The 23,538-nt window shown below is 54.3% G+C and overlaps 1 long non-coding RNA gene across 1 annotated transcript; it reads right to left on the reverse strand.

Moving 5' to 3' along the window:
- Positions 1-1,748: 1,748 nt before the first annotated feature.
- LOC123389309 lies at positions 1,749-16,803 on the reverse strand. Its single transcript, XR_006603902.1, has 2 exons — positions 3,214-16,803; positions 1,749-2,607 (listed from the first exon to the last, which is right to left on the reverse strand). It is a non-coding gene; the product is annotated as an uncharacterized LOC123389309 (long non-coding RNA).
- Between the last annotated feature and the right edge of the window lie 6,735 nt (positions 16,804-23,538).

Below are 23,538 nucleotides of genomic sequence, written 5' to 3' on the forward strand. Positions count from 1 at the left end.
GAGATGCCAACTTATTGCACGTCCTGCCCCAAATGGCCCCTTCCCCCGCTGTGCCTGTTCTGTCTTCCGAGGCTTCCTCTGCATAGGCCTGGGGTGCCCGGCCTCCTGGGCTCCTGTCGCCAGCACTCCTCTCTTCTCCCTCTGCCGGCCTCCCCACAGCCCCATCAAGGAGCTCTCGTGTACTGAGGAGTGACTCCAACAGCCTCCCTGCCCCTACATCTCCAGGCTTTTCGAAGGAATTTTCCCAAATACAGACTGATTGCCCCCTGTCTGGAATCCTTCAGTGGCTCACCGCGGCCCTCTCAGTAAAATCCAAGCTCGGGGTGGAGGTTGAGGGAGTCTTGAGGGTCAAAGCCTTCCCATGCATTCCCCCCACCCCATCCTGGGCACACACTTCCCTGCTGCCTAGCTACCTTGCTACCTCCCTGTACATGCCACCTCCTCTAGGTGGCCCTCCCGGCTTCTCCTGGCCGAGCCCGTTACTCACGTGGTCACAGGCCCTATAAGGACAGGCCCATGTCCATCCTGTCCGGCTCTGTGTCCCTGGGCCCCCAAAACAAGGCCGGACATACAGCGTTAGTGTGCAGATATCTTCTCAGATTGTCCGCAGCGAGGGACGGGTAGCGGCTGGCCCCCAAGAATGGGTGATGGCAGTGGGGGCCCCTCTGCTTCCCCCTTCCCCGCCCTTTCCGACCTCTTCCCAGAAGAAAGCTGCCCCGCAGGAAACCCGAGTGGGGGGTGTCCCACCCCTGCCACTCTAGCCTCGGTCAGGTGGCAGACCCCCCAACCCCCAGCCCTGGCCTGGACTGCAGGCCTCACAGCCCATCGTGAAGGAATAGGCCACAGATGGCCCCATTCACAGGCAGGTGCCGACGCCCAGGACACGGGCACATTTTCTTTCTGAGAAGATGGCATCAGTCCCAGTTCACCTCAGATGACGAGAACATTCTGCCTTTTGAGAAAGTGAAGAATGTCCTCAGGGGGGTATGGAGAGATGCTTTTGGGCAAAGGGGGGCCTCCTCTGGCCCTCCTTCTGCCGGGAGCATATTCTGGGTTTTCTTCAACTTCTGCAAACTACCATTGGCAGCTGGGAAGGCCACGCCCCACAGGGACTCAGGGCCATGGGGACAGCGCCTGCCAGGCCCGAAGGGGTCACAGAGGCTCAGGAACTGGTGGTCCCAGCCAAGGAGGCCTGGGCCTTTTCCAAGAGGTCCTGGGTGCCCACAGAGGGATCACGAGCCCTTTCAGGGCCAGAAACCCTGGCCGCCCTCCTGTGCCCTACCTCAGACCCAGCACCACCCCTCGGACCTGCCCACTGGCGATGTGGCCCCAGCCTGAGCCCTACCACGCCACATACCCAGCCCAACTGCCTCCCTCCTGCCGGTCACCCCCACTTAAGGGACCATCCTCTCTTATCTTTTATCTGCTACTTGACATTGGCTGTGTACCTGCCGGGCACCAGCATCCCGGGACGTGGGGGGTGCCAGCGGGCAGAGTAGAGCAGACCCCCCACTGCGCAGCCTGCATTCGGGCAGAAGAGGAAGCCCATATGCGGGTTCACTATGCAATGCTGGGGGTCGCGGCCAGAAAACAGATCAGGATGGAGGGTGAGGGGGCAGCGGGAGCCCACATGGGTTGGGGGCAGGGGGCAGTCTCACTGGTCCTCGCTCTCTCTGTGGCACTGAGCGGCATCCAGGAAGGCCTGGTGCCTTGGTTTCTGGTCGTCATGACGCTGGGCCACACATGCCTAGATTTTAACTCAACTTTTTATTTTAAAATAGTTTTAGATTTACAGAAGAGTTACCAAGATAGTACAGTTTCTGTGTGCCCAGCACCCAGTTTCTGGTGTCGCGCCGCTGCAGTCATTCACCGCAGTGCTGGGCCCGGACCGGTGCGTTACCAGCGGAATGCCGTGCCGTGTGCTGCTCGGGTTATCACTGGTTTCACCAAGTGACTGTTTTCTGTTCCAGGATCTCAACCAGGACACATTACATGGAGTTGTCAGGTATCCTCTTGGCTGAGCGTCCCCGATTTCTCTTGTTTTTGATGACCTTGACCATTTTGAGGAGTGCTGGTAGGTCCTCGGTGGAAGTCCTCGATGTTTGGTTCCTTCTTGGATGAGGGTGAGGAGTTCAGGGTGGGGCTCACCCATGTGATGATGTTTGGTTCGTTCTTGGATCAGGGTGATACGCTCGGGGTGATGGGCTTGGGGTGGGGGCTCACCGACATGATGAAGGTCTCCTCATCACATCCTGTCTGGGTCTGGGCTCTCCGCGGACTGTCGCTGGCGATGGGAACCTTGGCCCCCCACTTGTGTGCAGCGTTCCCCTCTGCACAGGCTGCACACTGCGCTCTGGAAACAAGTCCCAGAGCGGTACCCAGACGGAAGGGCTGGGTAGTTACGGCCCCACTTCTTAAGCGGGTCTTAGACGAATTTGTGAGGAGTGAGTTGGACAGTCAGGGAGTCAGGCCAAGGTCCCTAACAAGGAAATACGGAGTCAGGACGGCTAAGATCAAGCAGCGCTGACGTCCTGTTCTGCAACTTGGACGGGACCGCACAGACATTCTGTTTTGCAGCCTTTACAGAAATGACTTCTGTAAAACGCCCTAAAGTAAGACAATGAACCACAAAAGCAGCCGTCAATATCACAGGCAAGGGGCAGTTAAGACCCAAGCCCATTGACGTCAGCAAAAAAGGAAAAAGACCATCAGCATGTAGACATGAACCTAATAGGTAGACAGATACGTGACCAGAGCCCCGTTCGGCACAACTGGGCACACCCTGACTGTTTAAGATAGTCCCGCAGAAAGGCTCGTAAAAACTCCTCAACTTAGAAACTCTGGGAACTGCCCACACCAGCGTCTTCCGTCTCCAGGAGCTTTACGCTCTCACTCCGTCAACTTTGCTCTGCTGCCCACCACCCTCCATCTGGTCTACCTCCGCATTCTTCGAACCCATGTGGCCAAGAATGGCAGGCACTAAGGGGACACAAAATCCTGTAACATGTTCTTTGGAATTCTCCATGCAAGACATCTGACGCTTGTACACATCTCTTCATTTGTTCAGTTACTTACGAAAGTGTAGACTTGGCGGTCAGAATCCAGTGCTAGCTTGTTAGTCAGACGGTTCCACTCTGGGTCCCCAGGAGCACTCTTGGGCGCACCTGTGCCGCCTGCCATGGCCCCCATTTAGGCTTTGGAGCTCTTCCTTACCTTCTGCCACAACGCCGTGCTCCTCGCTCCTCGCCTCGGCCTAGGAATAAGCTCTTTTCACAAGAAGCCTGGATGCTTCTGTTGGATAGCGGCTTCGGGGACCACAGTCTGAGGGTGGGGCATGCGTGCTGCTGCTGCGGTCACACTGGCTCCAAAGCCTCCCAGGGCCCCGCGTGGAGCTCAGAGATCTGTCTGTGCTCAGGTGCCCACGATGCACACTGACCTATAGCTCTTCCTGCCATGTCGATCAGCCTTCAGGCTAAACAGCCTCGATTACCGGGACCCATGCAAGGGCAGAGGCTCTCTTTACATCGCAGCTACCATGGGGCAGCAGGATCAAGTCCCAGTCAGGTAATGTGTGAAATCTTTTTGTCTTTCATTTCTTCTCATGAAGTCAAGGTAAAACCTGTGTAAGCTAATGTAGTCTTCCAGTGGCGCCTGGATTCCCCCGCAAAAGGATGCCAGGTAGTATCTGGAGACATCTTTGGTTGTTACCACAGGCAGAGGGTGGTTGCCGACCTCCAGGGGTAGAGGCCAGGGCACGCTGCCAGATACCCCACAGCACGCAGGACAGCAGTCCAGCCCCAAACAGCAGCAGTGCCGAAGGTGGAGAAGCCCAGGGCCCAGATCCAGGCGGGAAGGAGCCTGGGGGCCCCTGTTTAAATCTGAAGCCTGTCTTCTGGTTCCCCTCCACTCCTCCTCCTGCTCCGCCCAAGTGCGAGTGCAAGTGCGCAGAACCCAGCACTTTCTAACACGCTACCTTGCTCTCCCACTGGAGGAAACACCTCGTGGAAGGGATTCCTGCCCCTTTAGTGTGCCCATGGCTGAACGGGTGGTGAGGAGGAGGCCAGGGCAGGCAGAAGCCACAAGCAGGAAGGTTGGCCTTGGCCAGGATAGTCACGTTGTTTTCCTGAGACGGGGGAAAGGCTCCGGGAGAGAGCAGTGGGTGGCGGTTGGCATTACAACTGCCGGGGTGGGGCGCCCTCGGAAGCAGAGAGGGCTGGGGTGCCTGGCCACAGAACCGGACCAGGAGGCCCATTATCTCCCCCACCCCAGCCCCAACATGGTCTCCAAAGCCATGGACACGTGCTGTCGGCAGCCAATGCCCCGGTCTTCATTGGCCTCGTCTTACTCGCCAGGCCCTGTCCTGCCCGGTGCCCTGCCTGCAGGAGCCACCCAGGCCTGGCTGGCAGAACTAGGACGACCTGCCCAGCACAAAGCCACTGCAGACCTGGCACCTTCCCGGCAGAGCCGGGCACCAGAGGCCCCTCAGTCCCCCTCAGTCCCCCTCCCCCTGCATGTCAAGCCAGACCAGACCCTGCCGAGGTCCACAGATGAGCTCGGGGGGTGTCCTCAAGCCCAGAGAATTCCGCACCCCCTCTGCATGAGGCTGCTATGATGGGACGGGTTCAGCAGCTTCACAGGAGAATGTGTTTGGGAAACGCATTTCTCTGACAGGAAGGAGGAAGCTTCCGCTTTGCAGCTGCTCACGGTAGACTCGAGGCTGCCGCCCGTCGCCGGGCGGGCTGTGCATTGTCACGAGGCCGCTCCGCACCTGCGAGAGCCCCTCAGCTGCCTTTCTCATGTCCTAACTGTCCGAATCCTTCCGGATGGTCCGTCCATGCATCCATCCAGCCGGCAACTCTGCGCCCTCACTGCCTGCGCTGTGCTGAGTGTGTGAGAAGGGCAGGCCCTGCCCTCCGGGGTTCCGGCCGCAGGGGAAGCCAGGCGTCCCGGCCAGTCCGTTCCAGGAGATGGTGAGCGCCATGGAGGAGAAGCGCGACCTGTGATCAGAGCAGAGGGCTGGTGGCGGGGCTGGGGCGGAGGCCCAGACCAGACCACGCTTCCTGAGAAGCCCCGCGGGCAGCTACCGGGAGCTCAGGGGAAACAGAGCAGAGACGAGGGAGCCAGGGTCCCCGCTGGCCTCCAGGAGAGGGCGCAAGGCGAGCAGGGGGGCGCTGTGGAGAACCAACAAAAGGAAAGACATTTACCCTACTCAACTCATACATTTATTAGGTGCCGACTGCACACCATGGGAGAAGTCCAAGCTAGAGAACATTAATAACCCTCAGGGCAGCTCTGGCCCTTATCCCGTGAGCTCAGGGACTAGAAGGGGTGGCAGCCAACGTCCCCAGCACAGGGACAGAGATGATGAGGGCCGCAGTGAGAGTGAGGAAGAGCCCAAGGAGAGGGAGAGCAGGCCCGGGGGCAGGCCTTCAGGCAGTTCTGGGCCAAACAGCATCCGGGGCTCTTGGGGACAATGCAGGTGGGGAAGGCCAAGCTCAGGGGGCGGGTTGTGCACCAGGTAGTCCCTGGAGGCCTGGGGTTAGAAGAACAGTATGGTCAGTGGCCTCTGGCTACCACGTGGGGGGCTCGCCGGTGGAGTGGGGGTCTCCGCAGGGTAGCGGAGGACAAGGTCTTTCCCCTTGTCAGGTTCCTTGTGTCCCGCCTCCGACGGCACAGCCTGAGGGTGAAGCGCTCCCCAGAGCCCTTCAGGAAAGCCTCCACCCAACCCTCTGAATCAGGCACAACAGGATTGGGGGGGGCCCTCCGGAAGAGCCCTTCATCATCACCCCGACACCAGGCTGTGCCTCATGCAACCCCTCCCTGATTTCATAACGTGGCCCAGGGTCTCCTGTCACCCCTCCCAGCCTGGTCCCTCATGGTGACCTAGGGTGGCCCCTGATGGATGGAGATGTCACAGGACACCAAAGGCCCCCCGATGGACGGAGATGTCACAGGACACCAAAGGCCCCTCTTTGCACCCCCAGGGTCCACGCACATCTCCCGGGGCAGCCCGGGCAAACACGCATACAGAGACCTGCCTTCCGGCCCGCTCCCCTTCCCAGTTCAAAGGCTGTGCTGTCTCCTTTGAAGAAATGGCCTTTGAACATGGGTTCACCGGGGTCTTGGCGGCAGGCTCCGAGCACCACGGGCAAGAACTTCATCCCGGCTCCAGGCCAGCCTCACGCGCCGCCGGCCCCGGCAGTGCATCTTCCAATGGCTTCTCTCCGACGCCTCTGCCACTGCCTCGATTTGAGCGGCGGCCGCACGCCCAGGATGCCATTCCGGACAGGGCCCCAGGAGAGGAGTCTGTGACCCCCTGCCTGATCCGAAACCTGGCCTCATTCTGAACAAAAGCTGCATATTATAAAGGAGCCGTCCACTCACTGCTAAAAGAAGTCGGAGGCTGGTCCTTCGTGGTGGGGGAAGACCACCAGCCGCCCCGAGACCCCCGCCCACCCCCGGGGCCTCCTCCAGGGCCCACTGCCTCCGCGGCCGCACAGCTGGCTCTGGAGCTCCCAGCCCGACGGCACCGGCAGAGGAGCAGCGTCCACAGGAGCCTGGACGTTCTGCCTGGAACATTCGCCATGGCGTAGAGAAGAGAGAGAAAATGATGAAAGCAACCCGAGCCAGGGCCAGGCTCCAGCCTTCTCCTCGGGGTGCAGAAGGCAGCAGAGCCCACGGCCCGGTGCCCCAGCCGAGCAGGGAGTGGGGCGACAAAGACGGGCCATGTCCGCCGAGGTCACCACATTCCACATTTATTATGCAGCAGTACAAAGTGTTTGCTCGTGGATGTTCCGTTATTAATTCTCTGTAACGGCAGATGGTCTGGAGTTTCCCGCTTTCACCTGACGCGGCTTGGCGGGCCGCGGGCACAGTAAATCCTCACTGCAGGTGGCTTTGGGGGTGCGGCTGCCACCGTGAAGTAATCAAGCCGTTGGACAGAAGCCGGCTGAAGCCAGAGCAAGCTCTGCCGAGGTGTCTGTGGGGGCCGCCATGCTGGGCCTGGGCTCAGAGCTCAAAAGGACCACTCCCCACGGACATCTGCAAAGAGCGTGGCATCAAAGCCCTTTAAGAACAACGGGTTCTGGCAGAAGGTGAAGACCCGTCTCCTCCTCCTCAGACCTAGTTTCCGTGAATCCGTGTGTTTAGCAAACCTCCCCTCCAGGGAGCAAAGGGTAAAGTCCCACGGACAAGAGGCTGAAGCACGGAGAGTCAAATCAAGGAGGTGGCGTGAGCCCAGCTTGGCGGGGCCAGCGCTTCAAAGGGACACTGCCACTCGAGGTGCCCAGGACACCTGAGAGCAGACATGCCTGGACAGAAAGGAAGAGGAAAAGGGGAGGGTAGACGGGCACACACGGCAGACACCCGTGCGCACACGCCACAACCACCCAAGGTCACATGCGGTTGGCTCTGGCACTTGATCTCTTTCTCCCGACGGCCAGAACAGCCATCAAGTGCAACTAGTACTTATGGGCAACCTGTGGACTGTTGTCTGGTGTTGATTTCAGAGAGAAGGAGTGATGGTTTTGGAAATGTGGCCCCTTTTCTGATGAGAGAGAATGGGCTGTCAATGAAATCAGCCGGGAGTCACAATCGCCAAGGCCTTCTTGGATGATCTTGGACAGATGACCCGCCCACAGTTGACTCCAGAGCCTCGGGCAGAGCCCGCGGAGGCAAGGTCACAGAAACCTTCTCTGAAATCTTTCTGGTTGGCCAGAGGAAGGAGACAGAACTATGGCGGGCCTGCTGATCTTGCAGAGCAGAGGCAGAGGCTGGGGAACCCAAGAAGAGATGGGGCAGTTGAATTCCTGGCATCCTTGACCATTGAACGATTGCACCGAGGGAAACCCATCACCCTGCACCCAGCTGTCATTCTAGACAAGGAAACCCATGCAGGTGCCATCACTTACCCAAGACCACATGGCCAGGTCCAGAGCAGCTCCAAGAGGCGCCCCAGGCCACGGGGACCAGAGGAACTGGGGACCAGGGGACCCCACGGGCTCTCCTGAGGAAGGAGGCAGAGAGCACCGGCGACAGCGTTACTGCAGCTGCGCCATCTAGTGGTGAGGGACTGGGGCACTTTGTGCCTCGGTCCGAGCCCCCTGGAACACCGGTCACCCAAAGAGAGGCACAGGGCTCCAAGAGAACCTGGGGCTGTCCAGAAGACCTCTTTGTGGTGTACCCACAGTGAGCAGTGGCCACCCACACACCCCACCAGGTTGACTGTTTTCATCAGGGCCGTGAAGAGCGGCTTCAGGCACTGACCTCTCAAGGATCGCTGTCCTCACCTATCAGAAAGTTCAAAGGGGAAGACTCAGGACACCGCATCGATAAGTCCTACTGCTCCCTCCAGAAGTGCAGGTGTGAGGGAAGGCACTGCGGGGTGTCAGGGGTCTGCCCTCGGCCCGGCCATGCTTGGCTGGTCTTCCTAACAGTCACATCCCACCAAGGTCAGCTCTCCACGGCCACCCCATCCTGACGACATAACTCCTCCAGGCTGGAAGGAACAAGCTCTGACCACAGGCGAATGAACATTCCCGAAGTTCCAGAGACCCTCCTCTACACTGTCAAGAAAGAGGTCTCAGAGGGAAAGCATCCTTCCCGAAGACGGGAACACCTCAAGAAGCAGACCCGCTCAGTCCACGGGGCTCGCACCCATCAAATCAGGGTGACCTTTGACCTTTGGCACATCCAGAGGCAAGAGCATCTCACACATACTCATCATCACCACTAATGGGTCCCACCAGGCCTCCTCTGGACCCTTCCTCTCCCAGCCACTCCTCCTACCTCTGGCAATCCCCCTTCCTCATGGTAGCAGCGAGGGCACTAGGGGATGTGGGTTCAGACCATGGCTTAGACCCCTCAGGGATTCCATGGCCCGAGTCCAGCCCCGCGCCCCTCCCTCTCACTCCTGCAGCCAGGATGGCCTCCCTTTGTCCCTAGAGCCCATGGCCTGCTCTTCCCACGCCAGGCCCTCCCCCCAGCTTGCGACATGCCCACGCTCCTGACTCAGGCCAAGCATCACCTCAGGCTCCTCCCTCCCCAGAGCCTGGCCCACACCCCGATCTCTAAGCCGCATTCAAAGACAGCGGTTTGGAAGGCGGGCTCTGGAGTCCCAATCCTGACTCCACCACCGTCCCACCGTCCAGCTGCACGGCCTTGCACAGGTGATGCATCTCCAGGATCCAGACGCGCCCTGGCCTCCCCAAGACCCATACAGTTTCCCTGTAAAGTCGCTGTGAATATTAAATGAAAGAATGCATTTCCCTCATGCTTCGGATATGGGGGGCACCATGAGACATCCAATAAAGGAGCAAACCAACCAGGAGGAAGAGCTTCTCCAAGTTTCAGGCTGATCGTGTGTAAACAGCCAACCCTACCGAGTGTCTCTCCCACATTGGACACGGTTTTTCCAAGGAGGAGGGGTCTCCCAAGCCCTCACACAGGCGGCCCTGAGGGCCCAGCTGCGCCACTGGGGCCGTGGGTTCTCCCCAGGGGCCTGGACAAGCAAGGGGCTCTGCACAGCCACAGGCATCAATTCGAGGGGTGCCTGCCCCAGGCAAGGGCCCCAGGAGCCCCCTGAGCAGACCCTTCCAGCCCTCCTGCCTTCCTCCCCCAGGCTGAGAAGCCACCTCCAGGATCCAGACCCGCCCTGGCCTCCCCAAGCCCCATGCTGCGGCTCAGAGGCCCAGAGCAGTCTGGAGGTTGGCATCGCCACAGAAACTGCCCTAAAACCACACTGTACTTCTATTCAGGTTGCCGGAGGGCCACAGGGAGGGGAACGGGCAGCCAAGCGGCCCCCAGGGACCTGGCAAAGGCCCTCGCAAAAGCTCGTTGGCCCCGTCCTTCGTTCCCCGTTCCCAGGCCAGGCCACTCGGTGCTCTTCCATGAGCCCAGGTCTCCCAAGACCAATGTCACAGCAAAGTCAAGGAGGCCCCAGCCAGCAATTCGGTGGCTAATTCTGACAGCCCTCGCCCCTCCTGAGATAATAATAGGTCCACTTCACTGCACAGAGAGCAAGTGCAAATGCCTGCAGAGGCCAGGCCCTGCTCCGAGATGAGTGACGGGGCCAGATGGCGGCGGGTGCGGTGGCGGTCTGCAGCTCGCCGGCAGGGGGCAGCCCCCCCTCGGCGACGGCTGCCTGCGAACAGGGCCCGGGCAGCTAGAGGCTCCGGAGTGTGGGCCAGGAGAAGTCCACTCTCCAAAAGTTCTGGTAATATCTCCTAAAATCTCAACACTGGCAGCTATCATAACTTAGACTTAAAGAAGCGAATCTGTGCGGTTGAAACGCAACCTGTTTCTGGGTGGGGTCGCCCTGGAGGGCAGCCGCCAGCCCCACTGCATGATGGTGGCTTCCCCCAGACGGGTTTCTGCCGGCAAGAACAGCGGCCACCGTTTCGGGACTTGCTGCTCAGTGGCCGGTGCTGCTGGTCTCATTTAATCCTCCTGGACCCCAGGTCCCCTTCCTCGTAAGTCGGGAAACCAACTCGGCGGATAAATAAGTCGCCCCGAGGGTGTGGGGCAGACAGAGGGGTGCTGAGGTTGGCGCTCCACTCTGCTAGACGCCAAACCCGGGGACCTTAACCCAAAGGTTTATCCCGCGGCCTGTTCCCATGAGCAAGGGGGCTCAAGCCTGCCGGCCTCTCCGCTCTAGACTCGTCCATGGCGTTGCCCCGCGCTTCCATCGGCCCCGGCCCCCCCGCCGGCGCCCACCGCTTACTCGGATGACCCTCCCGCGACCTCTTCACTGAACTTCACGCGCTGGGCCTCTTTCCAGGCACTAATCCTCCCCAGCTCTCCTGACCATATCTAGCCATGGCAGTGCAGTGTCCTCCAAATCCCCCTGCCCCTCTATCCTGCTGCCAACTGAGCTTCCATTTGGCCTGTGACATTTAAAAATATCTGTCCAGCCTTGGCATATAGAACCCAATACCCCCAGCTGTTGAAATACCACTGCCTCATTCGGCCCGCACATGCTTCCAGTAAAAGCGTAAGTTGACCCAGAACACTGGGCCACCCGAACCCTCTATCCCAATCACGCCAATCTTAATTTGGCTCCTTCGTCAAGTGTGCCGTCTACTTGAGCCCATTCCTGCCCCTACAAGGAGAAGACAGGCACGGCCCTGGGGGGCTCTGAGCGGCAGAGCAGGGTGTGGGCCACCTGTGTGCCCGTGACGGGGAGCACATGCCTGGAGCGTGGTGTGATGTCCGCCACAGCTGTCCCTCCCTCTCCCTGTCTTCCGACCCCACTGGGCCCCACAACCCTGCTATTAATACAGCGCCAAGAGGCCCAGCAGCTGGCCACGGCAAAATCCTTCCCCACGGACAGTGACAACTGACCTCATGCTGATCTGGGCTCTGTACCCTCCAAATGTGCATTCTTCTAGAAGGAGCATAGCTGAAATCCGCCTGGCCGCTGAAAATGTCTCTACGTTGTTTTGGGAATGAGGAAAACCTCCCGCGATCCATCTGGCAGCTTTTAAGAAGGGACCCAGAAGATGGGCAGTGGCTTGGGGAGACTTCTAAGGCTCCCAGGGGTTAGGGACTACTCCCCCGGCGAGGGTGCCCCACACCTGCACGGTGACTAAGTGTCTCACGGGGACAAGGAGGGAAGGGCAGAGTCAGTTACCTGACTCGCTCTCCTTGTGGGGAAGAGGGTGACTTCAATGGACCCCCCCCAAAGACCCCAGAAAGAGCGGCTTAAAGTGGTATGATTTCTGGGACATACCTTTAAAAAAGACACCCAAAGAAGGAGCAAGCGCTAATGGGCTATATGGCTGTGTTGGGGCCCCAGGGTCTCATCTCCACCTCAGTGTGCCAGGAAACTTCCAGAACGACAAGTTTAAACTTACATATGTAAAAAAAGATCCAACAAAAATTCAACAAAATTGGAATTCAATATTCAAAATACTCATAATATACACGTGAAAAAAAAATCAACCAATTCCTAAGAACCTAGCATATGCTAGGAGCTCTTCTGGGCACTTCTCGATTTGTACAACAGACAGACAGGTGGGCATCTGGACAGCAACAGCCCAGCTTGGAAACCACTCCTTTGGCCACAGCACGACGGGTCCCTTCCCCAAACGCCCGATTTGTTTCAACTGTCCCACTCCACTGGCCCATGGAGACAGCCTCAACACATACTTTTTAAATTTAGTATTTAAAAATACACAACGAGCCAACCCAAATAAGACACAGACGGTCACTTCAAGTGCTAGAATGCCTTTCTCCCCTGCCCTCACCCACCTTCTCCGCCAGAGTAACAGAGTAACAAAACTCTAATTTATCAGGTGCTTTCTGTGAACATGTTCCTTCTATTCTGCATATATTGGCTTCGTTTTGTCGGCTTCTGACCTGTATGAGGAACATATCCTACCACACTTCTGAAGGTGTATTTTTAGGCACGGGCTCTTTTCTGGCATTTTCTGGCATCCGATCAAGAATCAAGCACATAATGGGAGAAAGACCCACCTCCCCCCACCCCAATCCCTAGAAAAAACCGGCAGGAGAAGAGAGTCCTCTGCTCACGGGGGAGTGGGCAGGCCACGCAAGATGTGCCAGCAGGAAGTAGAAGGTGGCCGAGCTCACGCTCCTGTTGTCTGGGACAGAGCTCTGCCGGGGGCCAAGGGCACGGGTTAAAGCCTCACCGATAAGCCTGTTTCTTGGCTGCGTCTGCAAACAAAAACATGTGAAGTGACGGCAAATGTCATAGTAAAGGCAGATCGAGACAACTACATCTGTCGATTTATTATTAGAAGGCAAATGTCATGGAAAGAAAATATCCCCCAAGTAATTTAGTCCTGTGCAAACTCACCAGGCTTCAGGTGGTTGGAACCAGAATCCTTCCCAGCACTCCTCAGCTACGAGTTGCCTCACTAGACCCCGGGTCAAAATCGAATGTGTCCCCCTTGATGGTAAGTTATCTGTTGGTTTGGGAGACGAGAATACACTACACAGCCCAGGAAGACCACCTGTCAGGACATCTTTTCTAGGGTCCAGATGAGTACTTTCCTAGGGGGGTGAACAGACATAGCCCCTCACGTCTGTTGGGGGGAGGACAGCGCTGCACCCAACCAAGATGGCACCCAAGGAGCCAAGGGCCAACACTGTCCATTTTAAGAGCTATGCATTTATTTTCTTGTGTATTTAAAAAATTCTTAGCCAGAGGCCAAGTAACAATAGTATAATCTTCTTTCAAACTAAATTCATTTACATAAATACAGCAAGTTGATTTAAAGAAAACCACTAAGTACCACCATAGTGTGGGAATATGGCAAAAATCATCTAGTTAGTACAGAAATAACTTAAGTTTGAGCAAAAATCTCAATTCTGCTGGAAAGGGTGCACTGGCCCCACAGCATGGTGTGCATGAGAAGGGGAGGAGCCCTGCATCCTCGCCACTGATGCTGAGGGAAGTCCCCAACAGCCGGTGGTCATGCACCTCAACTCTCTAGTCAGGAACCCCTAGGAAGGTCTCAGAGAAACTTGCTCTTCTCGTTCTCCCAAGTTTCCTCAGTTTCTTTTCTTCAAGCTTCCACAGTGGCTCCAGAAGCACAGGTGGGCACATCCCCCCTCTCAGCAGACAGCTCACCCAATTTAACCAGGGCTCCTAGGGGCGGACCCTTCTCTCTTCAGACAGAAGTCTATTCTAAAACTAGTCAGAGATGGGAAGCTGCTCTTTTAAAGATGCTAAAAATAACAGTAATGTTAATCATCTTATTTCACTAATTTTCTTTATAATTATTTCTATATTATTAGTAAGTTCATGTTACTATCAAGGAAGAGCTACGACACCCATACAACCCAGTCTGCCAGAAAGCCCTACTTTACCCCACCATCCCAGAAGCCCCTCCAGTTAACGCGGCCTTTCACACTCAAAACCATCCCAGCTGGGTGACAAATCATCCAGTGACCCTGGTTATACACCATGACTAACCCGTCCATGTCTGCAAGGAGTAGGGTGGGCAGGAGCGCCCGCAACACGGTCCCCAGTCTCACAGGCTAGAGAGCATTCTTCCGATTGTGGCCACTCCCAACTTAAAACGTCTAGATGGGGGATTAGGAGAGGGGGTCTAACGTGAGGGTTCGGAGGGATCAGAAGATCTGACCACTGCTCCGAGTTCTCCAGGAGGCATCAGCAAGAGCCGGTCGCCAATGCTGTGTCTCAAAAGGCTCAGTGCTCTTCATAAGAACTTGAAGAAATAGTGCAGAGCCCGTCCGTCTGCCTCTGGTCTAATTTCTCTTGGCGAGGCCTCCCCCCACCCCGCTTTGTGGCAAGTCTCAGAAATGTATTTCACTAAAGTTGAACGTTTCTTGCTGACTGGTCAGAGCCAAGGTCATGCCCCTCAGGGAAACAGCACTGGGGCCTGACTCCCAACTCGCAGGGGTCTGGACACACCACTGGTGCCCTGCACTCTTGGCCAGAGCAACCAGGCAGTGTGAGAAGGTGGGACACACATTGCCTGGGGGACAGACCGGTAGCCCTGTACTGAAGGGCAATTGAGTCAAAGCGCTGTGTCTCCCTGTGACCTCACTCAAGACTGACCCCAGACAAACCCTTGTAAATGCATACCAGACGTGTGCCAGGACAGGGGACCAAGCAGAAACAGCCAGAAGGTACATCGGTAGGGAAAAGACTACGGACAGTCTTCTGCTGGGGCCACAGATGATGGGGTGACAATTGAAAAGAACAAAGGAGATCTTAGGTGAACTAACACATAAGAGTCTCCAAGATAACGCTGCCAGGTAACAAGGTTGCAAAGTGACACAACACTACCGTGTTTAAAAAAAAAAAAAAAAAGATTTTTTGGGGGCCACATGCGTGGCTCTGTCGGTTAAACATCAGTCAGACCCTTGATCTCAGCTCAGGTCTTGATCTCAGGGCATGGATTCAAGCCCCGCGTTGAGCTCCACCCTGGACATGGAGCCCAGAAGGAAGGAAGGAAGGAAGGAGACGTTTTTCTATGAAAACGGGTCATTCTGTGCAAAGTTGGTAGCCCCAGACTTTGAGAGGTGGGCTATGGAGACTGTGGCTGTTGGAGGGCCATTAAAGCAGATTTTTTCTTTTTATTTTTTTTTACTGGCTTTTCATGTAGTGAATCCAATTCACGGATGCCACACATAATTAAACGCTGCATTTTTTTGTTTGTTTGTTTTTTAAGTAAAAGATCGAAGCCTCTGAGTCATCACAGGTTTCAGAGAGCAGGCATCTTAAACAAGGGGCTTGAGAAAATGGGTTTGCCTTTCTTCTACCTAATCTCCATGTCCTGGGGACCAGTTTTAAACAATAACCAGCACTTTGGGCCTTGGCTGGATTTTTGAATAACCGGTAGAAAAAGAGTGTCACCAGATGCTCTTAGCTTTAACCTTGCCCAGGTCCCTCCTGGCTGCCATGGGACCCTGCCAGGGCTGAGGGCATGGTATAGTTCTATATCCAGCTTCCAAACCACCTCCAGCCAGCTCTTGATTTGCTCCTTCTTTACTAAGGAGCCGGCAGAATGTCAGTTCTAAAGTGATGAACCTCCCCATCTTGGAGCCCCAGGCTCCTCCGCTGAACCCCGGAGCGGCGAGGACTCCTTCTCCAGTCCCCTCAGTCCACAACGACTTTGGCTGGAAACTCAGCTTGGGGGGCCTTTCCTGAAAAGCTGCCACCAGAACCCCTCCACTGGGCCACAGGTCCCCTCCCACCACCCTTCTGCCTTGTGGATTCCTTCTCACGGGTCACGCAAGGAGCGTCTAACTCAGCGAGTCAGCAACAGAAGTCACCCCCCTCCTCAACTTGGCAGAAGTCAAGGTCTGCCCGCCGCCCGTGTGCCCTCCCCACCCCCACCCCTTCTGCAGTTCAGTGAAAGCAAAGGACTTCCCTCCTCCACACGGCCCATTCCCCGAGTCCATGCTGCCACCAAGCCCCGCTCCTCGACAGCCCAGATGCCTCTCGAGGCCATTCTCACTGCCACCAGTCTCGTGTATTTCCAGAACTACCTGCCCGAGACCCAACTGCTCCCATCATCTCTGACTTCCCTTCAAATTCTACCCCCTTGCCCATGGCCAGAGGGATTTGTTCAACAGCTCGATGGTGGCACCTACCAGCCCCCAGGACCACGACTCCCCACTGTCCTGAGGGCGTTCAAGACACAAGGTTGCATTTTGTCCCCACAGAGGCCCTATAGAGCAGCCCTGGGTCAGCCCACTGACTGCTTTCACTCTGTACCCCAGACTCTGCTGACCATCTGCCAGTTCCACTAATGCATTCAGTCCCTTCCAGCAGAGGGCCCGCGGACACACTCTTCCTGCACTGGGAACTGCGCCACCCCCGCTGCCCGCCAAACGCCTATCCTTTAGTTCACAGCTCAAGTGTGCACATATCACTTTCCAAGGCAAGTATTCCCTGACATGCCTAAATCGAGGGCAGCTTCCTCTGCTGGATGCTCAGAAAAAAGGTTCTTTTCCAGTGCCCTTAGCTTGGATGGTAATGAGACTCTCCTTAATGTGATGACTCATTATTTCCAGAGCCCCCACAGAATGCACTGAGTGGAGAGACGGGGTCTGATCACCAACTCACTCACCAACATATTCCTGGTGCCTAGCACAGTGTGTGGCCCACAGCAGGAGCTCTGTGTACTTCTGTACATCAAACCATGGCTTCTAAGATCTTCATCAAGAAGCCACTAAGAGAGAACTGGCAATTTATATAGCCAAAACCCATCACCATCACTGCTGTCACCATTATCTCCACCTACATCATTACCATCATCACCACCATTACCACCGTCCTCACTATCACCACCACCACCACTGTAACCGCCACCACTGTCATCACTAACACATCACCAACAACATCATCACCAACATCATTAACACTACCATCATCACCACCATCACCACCACCGTCATCACTATCACTAGCACCATCACTGTCATCACTACCATCACCACCACCACCACCACCGTCAGCACCATCACCACCACCGTCATCACTATCACTACCACCACCACCATCATCAACACCATCACCACCACCACCACGGTCATCACCATCACCACCACCATCACCACCACCATCATCACCATCACCACCACCACCAACATCATCACCAACATCATCACCACCACCGTCATCACTACCATCACCACCACCATTGTCATCACCACCATCAGCACCACCGTCATCACCACCACCATCATCACAATCACCATCACTGACAGCTACCATCAGTCAAACTACCAGTTCAGAGTTTGCCTGTTCTAGATCCTTGCTAGGCACTTTCTATTTCTTACGTCATTTGATCTTTTCCATAACCCTGAAAGGCAGAGTTTTTTGGACCCTAGAAAGAACTTTTTTTTGCACTGGAGGAGACAGAAATCCAGACAGGTAACGCCACTGCAGCTATGAAACAGAGGGATGCAAGACGCACACCCAGGCCCGTCTGGTCCCAACTCGGGCTTCTCACCTCTCCCCCTTCTCAGGCTGACTATTGAGTCCGTCCCAAGAGACGCCATCTTGTTTCCCCTTACAAGCCACCTAAATACTGCCAGGGAGAGGACATTATGAGAAAATCCCTTTAAAAAGGAAACACAATGAGGATGCCTCCGTCCCATTCCCCTGTGTAGTAAAGGAGTTAAAGGCTCTTCTCTGCTGCGTGCTGCCAGAGAGCACGGCGAGGCATACGGGAGGGTAAAAAGACGAGAAGTGGAGAGAAGACATAAAACATCGGTCTAATGAACTGACACAGCTAACCGGAAGAACACAGAAGACTAAGCAGAACACTAAGGAATAAACCAAACTTCTTTTCAAATAAAGAGAGGCCCAGAATTACCCCATATCACAAACTGTACCACTCAAGAGGACGTGAGGTAGAAGTTCCTGATTTAGAGACTCCAGACAATGTCACACTTTCAAAAGAAGTGTGAGAAGCCAAGCTCGGGTTGCCAACTTGTTTTTCTTTTCTTCTTTTTTTTTAATAGAAGTAAAATCATTTTATTTTATTTTTTAAATTTTATTTATTTATTTGACACAGAAAGACAGCAAGAGAGGGAACACAAGCCAGGGGAGGGACAGAGGGAGAGGGAGAAGCAGGCTCCCCACTGAGCAGGGAGCCCAATATGGGCTTCGATCCCAGGACCCCGGGATCATGACCTGAGCTGAAAGCAGACACTTAACGACTGAGCCACCTAGGCGCCCCTAAAATCATTTTTTTTAATGGAATAAAAACAAAATTCTTATCTCTCTACAACCTTAAAACAAAAATCTCTACTTACTATCTGTTGTGATTCAGAAAGAGGTGCCGCTGACAGGCTAACAGGAGGGAAGTTTCTGTAGGTTCTGTGATCGGGAAGAGTCCCCGGGGCGCCCAGCTGGCTTGGTCGGTGGAGAGCGCAACTCTTAATCTCGGGGCTGTTAAGTTTGAGCCCCATGCTGGGAGTAGAGACCACTTAGAAATAAAGTCTTAAAAACAAAAAAGAATCATCCCTTTGTCCCTTCTCTGAATGACCTGAGCCCGGTGACAAGCCCACCACGTTGTCTTTAATTTTTCTCCATTCACCGTGCATTGGCATTTGGCGACAGCTGACTTAATTTGCCTCTCTCTCTTACGCAGGAATCCCTTCTACAAAATTCTCTGCAACCTTCACTGCTTAAGCAGCCTGCTGGTTGCCTCATAAACCAAGCAATTCTAGAAGTCGCAAACTATGAGAAAAATGCACAAAATCAATACCATTCCCATAAACACATAATAAACAGCCTGCAAATATAATGAAAAAAGAGAGCCCATTCACAATAGCAACAAAAGTAACAATACTTGGGAAACACATGATCTATTTTCACATTTCAAACTCTACATATGATATATAAGAATTATATAACGAAAACACAAATCCTTAATGGGAGAGATGGAAACTCAAGGAAATGAAGAGTGACATCATACTGGGGCTTAGGGCTAAACACAAGGAAGATGACAGTATTTCCCAACTTAATTTATAGATTGAATGCAATTCCAATCAAAGTATCACCAAGGTCATTACAGAACTTTATAAAAATGATTCTTAAATTCTATAGGAAAATAAATGGGCAAAACTATCAGAGGGTTCTAAGATAATATCCTGTAAGAAGGCATGTGCCCCAACAGATCTTAAAACACAGTATGAAACAGTGATCATAAAGGCTGTCAACTAATCACAGTAAAACACTAGAGAAAGATACTACAGTTTAACAAACGGAGCAGGAAAAAGTAGCTATCGGTAATTAAAAAAAAACACAAGCCACATTATCCCACAATAGTCTGGCTAGATGTTTTGCAAAACCCTCTTATCTCAAATGTGAAAAGGAAGTTTTAGGTTTGGCTAATTAAGCAAGGAAATTTCAGAGTGACAGAGACGAAGACTTCCAAGGGTCTACACGAAACCCCTCGTGCCTCCTCAGCATACTCCCACGGCCAGCTCCAGCCCACCACTTCCTTGCTGGGTGCTTATTGATCGGGTCCTCTCGCTCCTGGACTCTGAGCACGAGTGTGGGTGAGGGAGATATGGGAAATGGACGGGCAAGAATCTTCCATCTGGGCTCCCTAGCCAGGATCTTGTGCCCAGGGTCCCCCGGCAGGCCCCATGTGACCCTGGTTATCCACTGGTTGGCTTCCTAATGGCAAGGATTGTTCTAGTCTGTATTTGCCTCAAACCAAAACAGCCCTCTGTGCTTTGGAAAAATACGAGTCTTCTCTTGCTCCCTGAGTGAAGAGAGGGAAGTAATGGCTGTTTTGTGAGCATATTTCTAGACCAGCTAAGGGAAAAATCCACAATTTACAATGATGTTTAGCCAAAACAATGAGTGGAAGAGGGAAAAGCCACGGCCAGCCGACGACGAGTTTTCATTTCTGGAATTTCATCTCATCTCATTTCTGATTTTGTTCATTTCTGTTGTGCTACTCTCCTACTTTTATAAAGCACGCGCAGTTCATGTCCGTCCTTGAGCCCCGTTGGAATCTGGATGGTCCTGGCACAGAGACGACCCTGTCGACCCCCTGGCCCATGTCTCTAGATCCTTAGGCACAAGGAAGGAAGGAGGGAGGAGAAAAAGAGAGGCGAACCCAGAGCCGCCTCCACCAGAAACAGATGTGGTCAGTTGAATTGCAGCTCACGTACAGACCCATGTCACTGTCCCCCACATCCGACTGGTCAGCAGTGTCCTGCTGCCAAGGGAGCCACACACCCTCACACCTGTGCAGCATGGGATGCAGCTTCCCCAGACTGCCTTTTGGAAAAACAAAGCCCAGATCAAATAACAAATACCTAGAATCCTCTTTAACTCAAAGCAGTGCTACAGTGAATGAGGCTGATTCCCCGTTACCAGGACCGACTGATTACAGAGCCCAGAGCCATTTGCCTGAAGATAATTGCCCCAATTCCCCACTTCACTTTGCACATATAGAAACAGTCCCAATCTACCAGAGCCTCGGTGACTAGACATGTAAAATTGGTCTAATCATATTTTGAAGAGCTCGAGCTGAAAGGGTTTCTATGAGCGTGTGCCTGAACCATGACACTGCTAAGAGTTTCTCCCCTTTGGGCACGTGGCTCGCTCGCTCACTCCCCCCTCCAGATCTGCAGGGGTGAGTCAGATTCGCAGCAGACGGGAGAAAAACAACTCTGAGGCTCTCTGTCGGTGCTGGTAGCCAGCAGTAAGGGCGGGATGATGTGGAGAGCTGGAAAGTAGCTAAATCCCGGAGGGGAGTTTTCTGCGACAAGCAGCCCACCAGCTACAGGAGGAAGCTGGTGTGCATGGGGGTGGGGACATCGGACACTGGCATCACCTGGACTGTGGACACTCTGGGACGCCGCTGTCTCAGCTGGCCGTGGGAAAGAGCCAGGCATGCTGAAGCGTAAGCTGGGGGCAGGCAGATGGACAGAACCCAGTCCCGATTTCTACAGGATAAAGCCAAGCCCACGGCCAGAGTCCAGAGTGTAAAGCAGGGGCCACACGAAAGCCAACAGCTAGAGCCGAAGTGGAGAAAAGGCGGCACCGCGCCCGACAAGGGCCCCGGGTACCTAGGCTTAAACTCTGCCTAACTGAGGGGCTTCTAGACATTCCCTGTTGGCTGAGGAGCCCAGAGAGTGCCCCGTGGTAGAGGCGGGCAGGCAGGTGGAGAGGTAAGTGGCTGCTGATGGATGGGCCAACCCTGGGAAGGCACAAACCCCAGGGAGAGAAAGGCCATTCCTGAGAGGACAACTCCTAACAGCTCTGGACACGGGAAGCTGGTTCACTTCTGATCCTGTCTCTGCTTAAAAACCAAGGACACGAATAGAGCATTATAATCCCAGCGATGGCCTGGGCAGAATACAGCCGTGTCAAAAAGATTATTTCACCCCATCATTTGCCTTAGCTCTGGATGGCATTCCCCCCAAACCACAAAACCGGGAGCTTGGGGTTGTCACTACTGCCACTGGTCAGAGCCAACTGCTTTCAGTGCTGTCTGAGCAAAAGAGTGAAATAGCGCCCTGGAGAAATGAGCCACGTGCTTCCATACTGCGCCCAGACCTCCTGGGGGGTGCGGGCAATGCCAAATTCTCAGTGGGGGTGAGATTTTCTGGCTGATTGCCACAGTCAGGGGTGGAGAATACTTCAAACTCCCTGAATTCATTTCTACCCCAAAGAAAGTTTGAAAAGCTCTCCATCTTGAAAAAACAGTCCTTTCCAATAACTGTCCAAAAAATTACATTCAAGAATGATTATACCCATTCACCTGGCAGAGGAGAACCAATCTTTTATCTCGCCTCTCCCCTTGGAAACTCTGCTGGTGTCTGTGGGACCCATGACAACTGTTAAGCCTTTTGAGAACTCAGCATGATTCATCTCGGTCTCCCCCCCGAGCACCCAGCACAGGCCATGTACACGATGGGCTCACCCGAATAGATGAGATGGGAAGCAATCCTCTCCTGAACTTTTAAAAAGCAAGAAAATCTCAAAAGTTTGACCTGGGGAGCGGGGGGGGGGGCACCTTTTTCAAACCCAGCAGACGGGTTTCCCCTCTACTTGTGCGCAGTCACCCGCTGCCCTTGGCAGCTCCGGGGCCTCGCGCACGGCTTATCATTCGGCACTGCCGGCAGTCTGTATCATTCGGCACTGTTGGCAGTCTGCTTTTTCGAATCTGGGGGCCCCTTACTCTGACACACACGTTGGAGGGTGAGCTGTGGTACGTTCTCAGTGACTCAGTGACCACCCCGCAGCCCCCCAGGGTCCAGGACAGCGTCTCGCTCACAGAAAGTCACTCGACTCCCTATTGCCAAACAGCCAAGTTCATTCCTAATTTCTGGGAGGAGAGGCAGAGGACCAACAGAATGAACAGACAGATTTGATGATTTTCTTTGCTCCAACAAGAAAGCCGTGGAGGTGGGGCGCCTGGGCGGCTTCAGTGGGTTAAAGCCTCTGCCTTCGGCTCAGGTCATGATCCCAGGGTCCTGGGATCAAGCCCCGCATCGGGCTCTCTGCTCATCAGGGAGCCTGCTACCCATCCCCTCTCTCTCTGCCTGCCTCTCTGCCTACTTGTAATCTCTGTCAAATAAAATAAATAAAATCTTTAAAAAAAAAAAAAAAAGAAAAGAAAAGAAAAAGAAAAAGAAAGCCGTGGAGGAAAGCGCCTCGGAGCCTGATTAGGAAAGCCACGCACCCCAGCCCCGCCAGTTCCCTAGGCATACACCTGTTTGCTCATGTCCTGAAACTGCCACCCGAACATTCCTTCCTGTCACTGAGCCGCCTGTACTTTCAAATGCTTCTAAAATAGAAGCAGAGTCGGAAGGGCACGTCCATCAGTAGAGCCCCCAGCCCCTCTTCCAAGGTCTCCAAATGCCTCTCACGGCATCGGGATCCGAGTTGAAAAGAATTTTGGCGCGCATCGAGTTCCAGCTCTGCCCAGCTCATGAGTCCCACGGAAAACATCTCCAGTATGTGCTCATCTGTCCTTTGATTTAACACCGCTTCTGACAAAGAGCCAACTGCCTCCTGACAGCCATTCCATTTCAGAGCCCTAATTGCTAGAATGTTCTTCCTTGGGTTGAGCTGAAATTTGCCTGTTGTAACTACTACCCATAGGTTAGAATCTTGCCCTCTGGAGCCACGTAAAATACATCTCACTGCCTGTTCCACAGGACAATCCTTGAAGGGCCTGAAGACAAAATTCTCCACAATTCATCCCAATCAGAACCTTATTGTATGATGCTCTGATGAACGGGAACCGTCCAACAGGTTCTGGAGCCTCCCTCCGGCGGAGCCCGAAGGTGACATAAGACCACACTTTATTGACCGGCAGACAGACAGAGCCCCTTGTTCCTCTGCCGCTAACAACCTGAGGTCGTTCATCACCCGCTTGCTCCTTTTTGAAATTCACTCTGCAGCAAGCACTTTTTAAAGTCGTGCACGTAATGCATTTTAAACAGCATTTTCTGCACAGATCCATTTGCTCGACCTCGGCCCTAAGTGCGAGACAGAGCAGTATTTCAGCGTGGTCCTGCTGCTCCTCCCGGAGCCTGCGTGGAATGTGCACCAGAATG

Source organism: Mustela putorius, unplaced genomic scaffold (genome assembly GCF_011764305.1).
Source record: "Mustela putorius furo isolate JIRA1106 unplaced genomic scaffold, ASM1176430v1.1 tig00003972_pilon_pilon_pilon, whole genome shotgun sequence".
Classification (NCBI taxonomy): Eukaryota; Metazoa; Chordata; class Mammalia; order Carnivora; family Mustelidae; genus Mustela; species Mustela putorius.